Source organism: Sarcophilus harrisii, chromosome 1 (genome assembly GCF_902635505.1).
Source record: "Sarcophilus harrisii chromosome 1, mSarHar1.11, whole genome shotgun sequence".
Taxonomy (NCBI): Eukaryota; Metazoa; Chordata; class Mammalia; order Dasyuromorphia; family Dasyuridae; genus Sarcophilus; species Sarcophilus harrisii.
In genome coordinates this window covers 200,789,412-200,803,174 of record NC_045426.1, presented here as the reverse complement: position 1 = coordinate 200,803,174, position 13,763 = coordinate 200,789,412, and the positions used below count along the sequence as shown (strand labels likewise).

The 13,763-nt window shown below is 32.7% G+C and overlaps 1 pseudogene; it reads right to left on the bottom strand.

Moving 5' to 3' along the window:
- Positions 1–248: 248 nt before the first annotated feature.
- On the bottom strand, positions 249–13,063 carry LOC100916622 (annotated as a pseudogene).
- Positions 13,064–13,763: the final 700 nt, after the last annotated feature.

Genomic DNA, 13,763 nt, shown 5'->3' with positions numbered 1-13,763 from the left:
TTTCTTACAAGAAAGTTCTGACTGCAGTTTTGCAAAGTCAAAGACTGAGCCAATATTGGTGAGTAACTAAATCAAGGAGCAGAAGTAGCAAGCTTGTTGTGGCTACAAAAAGAGAGAAGGTAATGGAAGCTACCTGCCATTAGATGCTGGGGCAAGGTCAGTAAAAGCAAGTTATAGTGTTCTGTAAACCCAGGAGAAGTGAAACCACAGGTGTGATGGAATGGCTATGGAGAGGACTACGTGCCAGCTCAAATGTCTCTTAAAATTAAGATGAAATTCGCATTAATATAATTATTTGCCATCATGAGATCAAAATCATGTGCATATCTGTTGTGAATGGTCTCAGAATCTTTTTGTAGTTGCTACAAAACTTTTGAGTAATGGGTTTTCTCTGTAAGAGCAGTGAACACAATGAAGGGGGACAATTCTGCTATCTGAATAATTTTCAAAGTCTGCACTTCTAAGTTCAAGGATAGTAACTTTGCCCTGTTGCTGGATATAGTCAATGTTTCAAATTTGGTACCAAACATATTGCCCTGATAAGTGCCAAATTCTATGATCTCATTGACTAAGATATAGTTAGTCATCTCCTCAATGGAGAGGAAGTGATAAATTCTTCATTCTTCTTTGCTGGTATAGGGATCTGGGTACACAAATTTCTTTGGGCCTTTGTTGACCAGGTAATTCTTGATGTGACTATGACATGCTCTATTGAGTCCTATAAGCACCAGTGTCTTCCTCTTGAATGCAGGGAGCTGCACAACTTCCTCATAGGAAACCATATCCAAATGATTGAAAATAGACCTGTGCTTATCTTTGTACTTCTTCTTCAATGCCTCCCCCAAGAGGTTGCAGCTCAGGGGACCAAGCTTCACACTGTCTACTCTCCCAGCTGCAGAGAAGGGATCAAACCTGCAGTCTCCCTGAACAGAGTTTTCTACCCTGCCCTGCCAACAATTACTGTCATCCTTTTTGATGATCTGATTGTTTCTTGTGGCAAACTTGAGGCTAGCTTCTGCAGAGGGTCAGGAGATCCTTCTGGGAATCATAATCAAACTGAATCCTTATGAAAATCTGGAGAATAGGGAAATGGCTCTACTGGTTAAGAATTACTTAAAAAAAAAACTCGAGGATAACTTATTTTATTTTAATAACTTTTTATTTTCAAAATACATACAAAAAAGTTTTCAACATTCATTCTTTTTTTTTTATTTAATAGCCTTTTATTTACAGGTTATATGTATGCGTAACTTTACAGCATTAACAATTGCCAAACCTCTTGTTCCAATTTTTCACCTCTTACCCGCCACCCTCTCCCCCAGACAACATTCATTCTTGTAAAACACAAGGTTTCTCCCCACTTCCTCCCTTAGATAGCAAGTAATACAATATATATTAAACATGTGCAATTCTTCTAAGCATATTTCTACATTTATCATGCTGCTCAAGAAAAAAAATCAGATCAAAAAGGAAATAAAATGAAACAGTTAAAAAAGCTAGAAGATAACAAAAAAGTGGAAAACATTATGTTGTAATCCACATTTAGTCCTCATAGTTCTCTTTCTGGATTCAAATGGCTCTTTGCATCACAAGTCTATTGCAATTGACCTGAGTCATCTTACTGTGGAAAAGAGCCACATCCATCAGAGTTGATCATCACATAATGTTCTTGTTGCTGTGTATGATGTTCTCTTGATTCTACTCACTTCACTTAGTATCAGTTCACATAAGTCTCTTCAGGCCTTTCTGAAATCATCCTGCTGATCATTTCTTATAGAATAACACTGTTCCATAACATACATAAACCACAACTTATTCAGCCTTTCCTTAAATGATGGGCATCCACTCAGTTTCCAGTTCTTTGCCATTACAAAAAGGGCTACTACAAATATTTTTGCACATGTGGGTCTTTTCCCCATTTTTATGATCTCTTTGGGATACAGATTAGGAATCACTTTTAATGAGATCTTCCCTCTCTATTATTTCAACACAATGTGTGGACTGATCAGCAGAGTACTTGGTCATACTCTTGCCATTGATTTCCAAAATCTTATCTCCCATGTGAAGGGATTTTTGTTAGTGAATTATGCCTCCATGAAGAATTCTGACTGCCATGTAAGACTGTTTTTCATTCAACTAAAGAGTAATTTCCATGGGCTCCTCAGGTGATTTTCTCAGATAGAATGAAACAAATTTGCTGTGGGATCAAGGTAGCTGCACTGGCTGTGTCCAGGACTAGCTAGTGCAGTAGACCTATAGGTGAATATATCCTCAGGCATAGCATTGGAGGAAAAGGAAGCAATCTCTGGTTTGCCACGGTTCTGCTGTAAGTACTCTAAATAGAGGACAGATACAGCAGTTTATATGGTATTAACTCACTGTGACTTGATTTGAGCTTATTCTCGGGGGAAAAAAGTGAGCCTGCTTGGAGTCTGCCAGAAATGGGACAAAGCTCTGTCATTGTTGCTACAGCAAATATTTGGAACTCAGTGATCACAAAGGGAGGTAGAGTATGTGGTGATTGTTTAGGAAAAAAACTAGGAAAGGCAGAGACAAAGAGAGAGTGACAGTGAAAGAGACAGACAGAAAGACAGACACAGAGAGATAGGAAGAGAGAGAGAAACAGACACACATACAGAGACAGACAGAGAGAGACAGAGAGACAGAGACAGAGATAGAGTTAGAGACAGAGAAAGAAAGATAGAGAGAAAAAGGCTGGGGAGGCTGAGATAGAGGTGGGGAATGGGAAAAATAGTATAAAACTTTTAAGAAACAGGGTATCCTTTAGCTAAAAAAAATTAAGTTAGACTGAAAAACTGAAAGAGAAAACTTTCTATGAAAAAAGTTTTGATGGAAAAAGAAAAGAATGAGAAACATATCAATATCAAAATGTAATCATGAATGTAAATGAAATACTTTATTTTTTTTCTCCTGAGGCAACTGGGATTAAGTGTCTTGTTCAGAGTCACACAATTAAGAAATATTGTCCAAGTCTGGTGTTGAACTCGGGTCCTCCAGACTTTAGACCAGTGCTCTATCCACCGAACCAATCTGCTTCTAAATGCACTAATTTTAAACAAAATCTTAGCAAAAATGCAACACCAAGTTATCTAAAACATCATTCAGTATAATCAGTTTGGATTTATACCAGGGAATCTGATGTGCCTGTAGCCACAAGTCTATGTGTCTTCTTTTACAGCCAGATTTTGGGGATTATGAAGGAGTGCTAAATCGTTGCTTTAGAGAATAGAGGCTGGCCTTTTCTCCTATTAATCAATCAAATTTATACCTTACTAGTAGTCTTTATAGAAATTTCACAGTAAAATAAAAAAAAATCTGGGAAGCTGTCCTTTACCTATTTTTAAAAAACAGTTTATGTAATATTGGAATTAATTGTATTTTAAATATTTGGTGGATTTCACTTGTAAAATCATCTGGTTCTGTTTTTCCTCCTTCATTTACCAATTTATTTGTGGTTTGTTCTATTTATTTTTTATGTTAGGATTATTTAAATACTGAAGTTTTGTTCTTTTAATCTAATCTAAGTAATTAAATTTTGGGGAGTAAATATTCATCTGTTTTAAGATCAACTATTCCGTATGGCAAATAAATCTCCTTGCAAATTTGTTTTGATTGGTGTTTTTTCTTTATCATGATTATATGTATGATTTGTGTATGATTATATCTCACAAATATCTCATATCAAAGTAAAAAGCAGAAAAGAGCACTTTAGCAAAATTAAAAACAATCTTATCAACTAATGCTGGCAGTTGCTTATTTTGACAAGATTAAAATTATCTTTCCTGTGTATTTATAATGAATATGTGTGTTTTAAGAGATGATATTAGAAAATGCAAAAAATCTATTATTTGCTCTGTACTTCTTAACATTTTAACTATTTAATTAATCTTAAATTGAACAGACAGGTGGCATACTTATCAGATCTGAGAAATATGTAAAACTAGGAAGAATAGTCAATATGTAGAATGAAATCAAAGTCTAAATATCTCAACAGGTTATAACATTCAGTGGAATTTAATAAAATGAATTTTAGTAATTATAAATGGATACAAAGTCTTACAATTAGATTTTAAAATTCAATTCAATTCAAAGTACAAGGGATGAGATATGGCCAGATAGAATTACTAGTGTGATTTTAGAAACCTTTATGAGAAACACAACATTCAAGACTTTGGAAGAAATACTCTTCTATGTTCAAGCATTTAGAACATGTGCTCATTTCTGGGTGCCACATTTTAACTAGGATGTTAATAACCTGGAGAATATACAAGGCAAATCCATAATAGGAACATGAAGGGTCTTAATAATTCATCTTTGGTGAAGAACATAGGCTCAGCAACTATTTAATTCTGTTACACATACATATACATACATATCACATAATATCTCTCTACGGTTTCTTCCAAGTTTAAATGGTATGATCTTCCTATTCAACTAATTACTTTAAATCTTATTCCAATTGGGCCACAGACAAAAGCCATCAATTTCTGTTTGAAAGATGTTAGTAACTTCGGTAAGGTCTTGATTGGTTATCATAACCATGTCACTTTGTATGATTCATTCAGCTTTTCTGAACTTCAGTTTTCCCATCCAAGTATGATACAATGAGGAAATTGTATCAGGTCACCTCTCACCCCTGATAGTATATAAAACCATGAATGCTTTTATATTGTAGTGACTTCACACTAAAGAGATTCTTTTCTTGGCCTTATTCAAATCTTCGTTGTGAAAAACAAAGCAAAGCCATCCAACATGACAACAGTATCAGGTAATGAATTCAATATTATACATGCATTTTCTCATACTTTAAGATGAGAAGACATTTATATCTCCTATATTCCCTGGGGGCAAAATTGTTGATTTATTTTAGTTTGATTTTAATATCAACACGAATTTCCTAAGAATGAATACTTAAAGAATGTTTCTTTATCTAAATGAGGAACAATTTGAATTTAGAAATAGCATATATTTTCCCTAGTTATTCAGAAAACCATAATGTCTTTGGATTCTGGCACAATTAGTGGCCAAATTTTTGAATCATTGAGATACTTGTAGAGTTTTGTAGAGTTTTGGTCTAGAAATTAAAACACTCCTTGGTAATGCTTATCTAAATTAATTCTCAGTTTTAAAGGGTTAATTTTTAGCTGTATATGAATTGGGAGGGATTCATAGGATAATAAATTTGATCAGGAAGGGATCTGAAAGGCAATCAGTTCCAAACTTTGACCTCATTTACAAATAAGGAAATTGAAGTCCAGAAGATCATATGAGAAAGGTCCAAACTGAGTCTTTCCTATCTCCAATCCATTGCAAGTACCATTTTGCCATGTTGCCTTTCCAAAACCATCATAAATTGTCACATAGCTAAATATATATATATATGTAATCTCTATACATCCTGTCATAACTATTAATTCATTATTTTCAACAATAAAACTTAGTGCAAAATAGATTTCAAAATTATTTAAACAAAAAAAAAAAATCGTGAGCCTTTGGGAATTGTGAAGTAGTGATATGGCAAAGAAGAGACTCGTTTTGAAATTCTGCTGTCTAAAACCTGTTCTGCAGAAAATAGTTTGCACATTAATTGAGCAGGCAACAAGGAAGAAGAGAGGTGGAGGAGATGGCAGAGACAGAAAAGGAGGGAACCAAATAAACCCCACTCATGTGAAGAACATTAGAAATGTGTCATTAACAAAGCCTTCCTCTTCCACATAGCCTTAATGCTTATAGTACTGGGGGTATAGTCAGCTGTGCAGAGCTGATTATAGAAGATGAAAGAGCTTAACAATTTATTTCACCTCACACTGAAGCACTGCTGACAGCTCAACACAAGGACAGAAGGATTCATTTGTTGAAATACTGTTTTAAAAACTAGACTTCAAATGATACCACAAAGAAAGAAGAGAGTATTATATTGTACCAGTGTCTTTTTTTCCTTTGCAAATCCTCAGGCAGCAGCATTTATATTTTGATGGGTTTGGGATATGGGAAAGGAGGTAGATTTCCTTTTTTTTTTCTTTTAAGACTTGGGAATATTGTACATATAGTTCAGTAACTGATCTGATAGTTAATTCACTTAATGGCAAAACCAGAAACATAAGTCTTACAGAAGAATCTCTTCTATTTGTCTCCTGGAGGCACAAACAGCAATGTAAGATGTAAAGATCAGATACTGAAATGTTTAGATATTTAGAAAATTAGAAACATTAAGGATGTTAATGTCAAAATTTTATTCTAAAATTAAAACTTTAAATGCTCTATTGAAAAGAGCTCTCAAATTTTACAATTAATCTCATAACTTTTTATTTTCTAGAATCCTATTTTTCTTTTATTTACCATTTTTTTCTTCAAAAACATGAGAGTAAATAAGATTTTAATCCTTTTAAGTAAAAGATAGTCATTTTCTTTCAGTGAATTTAATTTAAAATATATTTTTGTGAACTAAAGGCTCACAGATAAATTATCCAAGACAAATATTTTGCTTCATAAAATGTTATCTCCAAAGACTTAAAATATGGAAGAGATCATACTAGTCACATGTTATTATTACTAATATATGAAGTTAATATACAGATATTTATGAAAAATATCAATAAAATTATTTTATCTATGGTTATTAAAATTTATAAAAATGCTATGGAAATTTGCTTCTAATTAAATTTAGGGTGCATAATCTATGGGTTTCTTTTGAGGAGAATCTGCTGATTTCCATTAAAACACATGAATTACATCTCTGATATTTCATTGGTGTGCAATTAGGGGCAAATTCACTTTTCCATTTTGGACTTCAGTTTCTTTATAAAGTAAGAACATAGTAATACTAGCTCTTCACTAAATTCTAAAACAACAATTAAAGGAAATAAAATTAAATACACAAAGTATTTTATAATCTCAAAAGCACTACATAAATGTTAAATATTATTAGGAAGACTTGTGTTTTAACTCCCTGATCCAGCTGATTAATTTTGAATCCAAAGCTTGTTTGATATTACAATTATTACAATATAATTACAAATACTATATTTGTATTATTATTAGAGATAATTCTGCTTTGTGACTATAGTCACAAATATAATATGAGTGATTAATTTAAAATTAGTGATTAAATAAATAGTTATTCTTTTGAAGTAAAGTGAAGGTGATAAATTTCTATTTGTCTCTCATATTTAGAGTTGGCAGGGTTTTTAAAGGTGATCTGATCTCACACTTTTATTACATAGAATTACTATGTAGAATAATATCAATTCTAGAATTGTATATATGATGCAACAAAAGTCCATAGATTTTGATACCCTAGGTAGGGAACATCAGAACTGTGATTCAAACCCAGCATTGAGATTCCAATTAGAAAAATCCTAAGAAACCAAATCCTGATATGTGAATATATTTTTTTCCTAGTTGTAGTTATTTGGATATGTTTGTTCTCTGAAAGGCTTCAAGAATAGTGAAGAAAATAGTGCCTTTTTCATGCAGAATAATTAATATGATCTTTAAAGAATATTACACTAAGTCATCAATTGATCACTCTAAGGAATTGGAAGTTTATCTTTAAGAAAAAAAGACTTGGGGAGACAAGGAATATGATCCATAATCACTGTGTTCAGATAGTTGAAGAATTGCCATGTGGATGAAATATTAGCCTTCCTTTGCTTGGTCCCAGTGAGCAGACATAGGATCAACACATGGAGATTTGGGAGAATAATATTTCATCTTTGAATCTCTGTTCAAAAATAAAATGAGATTTCTGGCAAGGTTGTTACAGGAGCAACCACTTAGTGGCTGCTGGAGATTTAATTCAGACCAGCAGAAAACATCCCTACATGTGAGAGGATGTTAATGATACAAGGAAACGGAGAGGCAGTTGTATTCTTTGACCTCTCTCTTCTCTCTTATTTCATTCCCAATCCACAAGCAACATCTGAATCAATAAAGTCTGATTTGCAATTCCTTCAGGGGTGTTATAATTCACAGCTGTGGGGGATTTTTTAGAATTGACCTGCCCCTTTACACTTTGGCATGGTCCTTAACACAAGGTAGTAAGTGTCTTTGAATATCTCCATTCAAAGACTAAATGACAACTTGATGGTAGCCCTGAAAAGGTATTCCTATTCAACTATAGGCTGAACTAGGTAGTTTTTGAGTCCTGATCTTAACAGAATAATTAATAATATGACTCCTTAGTAGGTATTTTTCATATTGATAATCCTCTTATCATACTTCTTATCTCGAATTCTCCCTGTATCTCTGCACATAAATTGAGAGTCTCATCTCTAGAGGATTATAATTTTTACAACACCTCTTGAAGATCATGTGATAAGGGGGTTTTGATGGATAACTTGCACCCATATCAACTTAATAGTAGATCCTTAAAATTTTGAATTCTGATTCCAAATATGACAATCATCTTCTCAGCAGGCTCTTATAAAATTTTGTCATATATTTGTTATAAAATATATAATATTGGATGCTTATATACCAAATTAAATAATAAAATCAAATAAATTTGCAGCATTACTGTCTTTTCAACCTTTTATTCACACCTAGATGTGAGATTTTCTATAAAGAATAAATTAAATGCTTAATGTGAAATTATTATGATTTTAATGTGAAAAATTTCAAAATTACAAAGTCATCAAGTTTTATTGATATGGGTACTCTTTTACTTGTTTTCTGTAAGTCTTAGAAACTTGACAGTGGGAGTTGTTATGACTAAGAAAGTAATATTGTTGACAGTCTACTAATAAAATTTTGTGAACTAGAGGCTGGTCCTCAAATAACAATTATACCTCACCCTTAAAGTGTTTCCAGGTTTCTCTCTGGAATAAAGACTTTTTAAAAGTATAAATATTCTTCATATACCATTGCATGGTTTCAAGTTATGGACTATTCTAAAAAATGAAACTGAGGGTTTCAAGTTTTCTGAATAATAGTTTTCATTTTCAAAATATATGCAAAGATAGTTTTCAACATTCATTCTTGAAAAACCCTATGTTTCAAATTTTTCTCCCTCCCTTCTCCCCACCTTCATCTCATTGAGAGGAAACAATCCAATATATGTTAAACATGTTCAATACTTGCAATGCTTCTATGTACATATTTCCCCTACTATCATGCTGCACAAAAAAAAATCAGATCAAAAACGAAAAAATGAGAAAGAAAACAAAATACAAGCGAACAATAACAATAAAGGTGAAAATACTATATTGTGATAAACATTCAGTTCCCACAACTCTCTTTCAGAGTGCACGTGGCCCTCTCCATTAAAAGTCTGCTGGAATTGATCTGAATCACGTCACTATTGAAAAGAGAAATGATCATCATGTCAGCTTACTGTTGTGTGTAAAATGTTCACTTGGCTCCACTCACTTCACTGAAAATCAGTTCATGTAAGTCTCTCAAGGCCTTTTTGAAATCATCCTTTTGATTATTTCTTTTAGAACAATAATATTCCATAGCATTCATATGCCATAATTTATTCAGCCATTCTCCAACTGATGGGCAGCTACTAAGTTTCCATTTCTTTGCCACTACAAAAAGATATGTTACATTTATGTGGGTCCTTTTCCCTTTTTTATGATCTTTTGTGGATATAGACCAAATAGAGATACTTTTGGATCAAAGGATAAGCGCAGTTTGATAATCCTTTGGATATAATTCCATGTTGCTCTCCAGAATGGTTAAAACAGTTCACAATACCACCAACAATGTATTAGTATCCTAGTTTTCCCACACCCCCTCCAATATTTATCTTTATCTTTTCCCATCATTTTAGCCAAAACGTGTAATTGAGATGTGTAATTGTACTTCAGTTGTTTTAATTTGCATTTTTCTAATCAATAGTGATTTAGAACATTTATTCAAATAACTAGAAATAGTTTTAATTTCTTCATCTGAGAATTGTCTGTTCATATCTTTTGAACATTAATCAATTGGAGAATGACTATATTCTTTTTTATCATTAAAGCTTTTTTATTTTCAAAATATATGCAGAGATGATTTTCAAAATTGGCCCTTGAAAAGCTTTGTGTTCCAAATTTTTACCTTCCTTCCCCTTCTCTGCTCATATGTTAAACATATATTAAACATGTGCAATTCTTCTATACATATTTCCACAATTATCATGCTGCACACACACACACCTGCACACACACACACACACACACACACACACACATACAATCAGATCAAAAAGGAAAAAAATGAGAAAAAAACAATGTTATCAAACAACAACAAAAAAGAGAAAAAATGCTATGTTGTGATCCACATGTAATCCCTGCAGTTCTCTGTCTGGGTGCTTATGGCTCTCTTTATCCTGAGACTATTGGAACTAACCTGAATCATCCCATTATTGAAAAAAGACATGGAATGACTTGTATTCTTATAAATGTGAGTCAATTCTCTATATATTTTAGCTATCCAGATCCTTGGGTGTAAAAACCTTTCCCCCAGATTTCTGCTTCCCTTGTAATTTTATCTGTATTGGTTTTGTTTGTACAAAATTTTTAATTTAATATAATTAAAATTAGCAATTTTATATTTCAAAATGTATTCTAGTTATTCTTTGGCCACAAATTCCTTCCTTCTCCACAGATCTGAAAGTTAGACTATCCTTTGTTCTTCTATTTTGCTTATAATATCTCTCTTTATTTCTAAATCTTGGACCTATTTCAATCTTATCTTGGTATAGGGTGTCAGGTATGGTTCAATGACTAGTTTCTGCCATACTAATTGCCAATTTTCCCAGCAGTTTTGTCAAATAGCTAATTCTTATCCCAAAGGTTGGGGTCTTTGGTTTTGTCAAACACTAGATTACTATAGTCATTGATTATTTTGTCCTGTGAACCTAATCTATTCTACTCTATTTCTTAGCCAATACCAAATGGTTTTGATGACCACTGCTTTATAATATAGATTTAAATCTGGTACAGCTTGGCCATCTTCATTTGCATTTTTTCATTCATTTTCTTGAAATTCTTGAACTTTTGTTCTTCCAGAAGAATTTTGTTATTATTTTTCTAGCTATGTGAAACAATTTCTTGGGAATTTGATTGGTATGGTACTTAATTTAGATAGATTAATTTAGGTAGAATTGCAATTTTTATTCTATTAATTTGGTCTACCTATGAACATTTGATTTTCTTCCATTTGTTTAGATCTGACTTTATTTGTGTAGCAAGTGTTTTGTAATTTTGTTCATATAGTTTCTGACTTTGTCTTGGCAGGTAGACTCCCAAATATTTTATGATATCTAGTTATTCAAAATGGAATTTTCATTTGTATCTCTTGCATATAGAAATGTTGATGATTTTTGTGGATTTATTTTGTATCCTGCAATTTTATTAAAGTTGTGGATTGTTTCTAACAGTCTTTATAATTGATTCTCTAGAATTCTCTAAGTATAACATCATATCATCTGAAAAAAAGTAATAATTTGGTTACCTCATTACCTTCTCTAATTCTTTTAATTTCTTTTTTTAATTGATAAAGATAACATTTCTAATAAAGCATTGAATAGTAATGGTGATAGTGGACAACCTTGCATTACCTCTGATCTTATTGGGAATGCTTCTTATTTATCGCTATTACATATGAACCTTGCTGATGCTATTAAATACATACTACTGATCATTTTAAGGAAAAGTGCATTTATTCCTATACTCTCTGGTATTTTTAAAAGGAATGGTTGTTGAATTTTGTCAAATGCTTTTTCTGCATCTATTGAGATAATCATATGTTTTTTGTTAATTTGCTTATTGATATACTCAATTATGCTAATTGTTTTCCTATCATTGAAACAACCTTCAAATTTTATAAACCCTATTGCATTATCCTAATAATTCTGAATCTGGCTAATGTTTTATTAAAGATGTTGGCATCAATATTTATTTGGGAAACTGGTCTATAATTTTCTTTCTCTGTTTTGACTCTACCTACTTTAGTTAGCAGTACAATATCTGTGTCATAAAAGGAAATTGTTGGGATTCCTAATCCTATTTTTCCAAATAAGTTGAATGATATCAGAATTAATTGTTCTTTAAATGTGTGGTAGAATTCACATATAAATCTATCTGACCATGGAGATGTTTTCTTAAGTATTTCATTGATGGTTTTTTCAATTTCTTTTTCTAAAATGAGACTAATTTGTTTCCTCTTCTGTTAATGTAGATAATCCATATTTTTGTTAAGTATTCATCCAATTTACTTAGATTATCAGATTTGTTGGCATACAGCTGGGTAAAATAAATCCTAATTATGGCTCTAATTTTCTCTTTGTTGTTCACCTTTTTCATTTTTGATACTATCAATTTGATTTTCTTCCTCTCTTTTCCTAATCAAATTAACTAAAGGTTTATCTATTTTCTTATTTTTTTTCTTTTCTAAAACCAACTTTTATTTCTGTTTATTAGTTCTATATGCTTATTACTTTCAGTTGTATTAATCTTGCCTTTTCTTTTCACAATCTCAAATTTGGAATTTAATTGGGAGTTTTTAATTTCATCCTTTTCTAGTTTTTTTTTTTTTAGCTACACACACAATTTATTGTTCTCCTTCCTGGATTTTATTCAACTAAGTATCTAGAGATAAAATTTTCCATAAGAACTGCTTTTGGAGGCGGAGCCAAGATGGCGGAGAAGACACACGCCACTTTCTAAGCTCTTCTCTTACCCTCTTTATCAATATTATATTGAGCCCAAAAACGATTAAAATTGTAAAGATAAGAAGAGAACAACCACCGCCAGAAAATCGGGTTCCCAAAAAGGTTGGTTCCAAAAGGGGATCGGCACAGACGGGAGAGAAATTGGTTCTGAGGAGAGTCTCAAACTGAGGGTGAAGGCACAGATCTCAGCATGCAAAGCCCCAACCGGGGGCTTTTCCTTGGGGGGGGATGTGCACGGCAGGAGGACGAGCCTGTTAGCTCCAACTGCACAGTGGGAGCTCGCTTAAATAGAGCTTTTCCAGGCGATTTGGGCCCTGGGGCAGAGAACTGGGCGGGGGGGAGTTCCCGTCCCCGGCTGGGCCTGGGGGGCGTGCCTTTCATTGTTTAACCCAAAACCCCTAAAGAGGCTCCCGGCCTTTGGGGGGGGCCCACCAAAACCCACCCCCTTTTTAATCTTCCCGCCGAGGGGCTAACCCCTGCCCAAACTACCCAAAGGTTGAAAGTCGGAAGTGGAACTTCTTGGAAAAGACTCACCCAAGAGACCCCTCAACGAAAATGTTTAACTTCCTCCTTTAGATTTCCCCAGAAGAACCTTACCAAAGGTTAAAATAAAATAAAAAAAACCTTAAAAGAGAAACAACTCCTAAATAAAGGAAAAAAGTAAAAAACTGGAAGAAGAATTAAAAAAAAAAATCACAGAAATGGTTTTAATTGAAAAGCAAAGAAGAAAGAAATAAGGGTCCTAAAAAAACAAAGAAAGGAAAGAGAACCTGAATTAGAAAGAAAATAATTCATAAAAAAAAAAAAATTAGTGAAATGAAAAAATTCCCAACCAAAACAATACATTTAAAACCAATTGACATATAACAGAAAAAAGTAAAAACAAATGAAGAAAAATTTTTTAAAAATTAGCTGAACAAATAGAAACTAATGATTCATTGAGACAGCAAGAATTCAAGAAAAAACAAAAAAAACCAAACTGGAAAAACCATGAATTATCACTGCAAAATGAAGACTTGGAAAATAGATTAGGAGAGATAATCGAGGATTATTGACTTTCTGAAAACTAGATGAAAAAAAG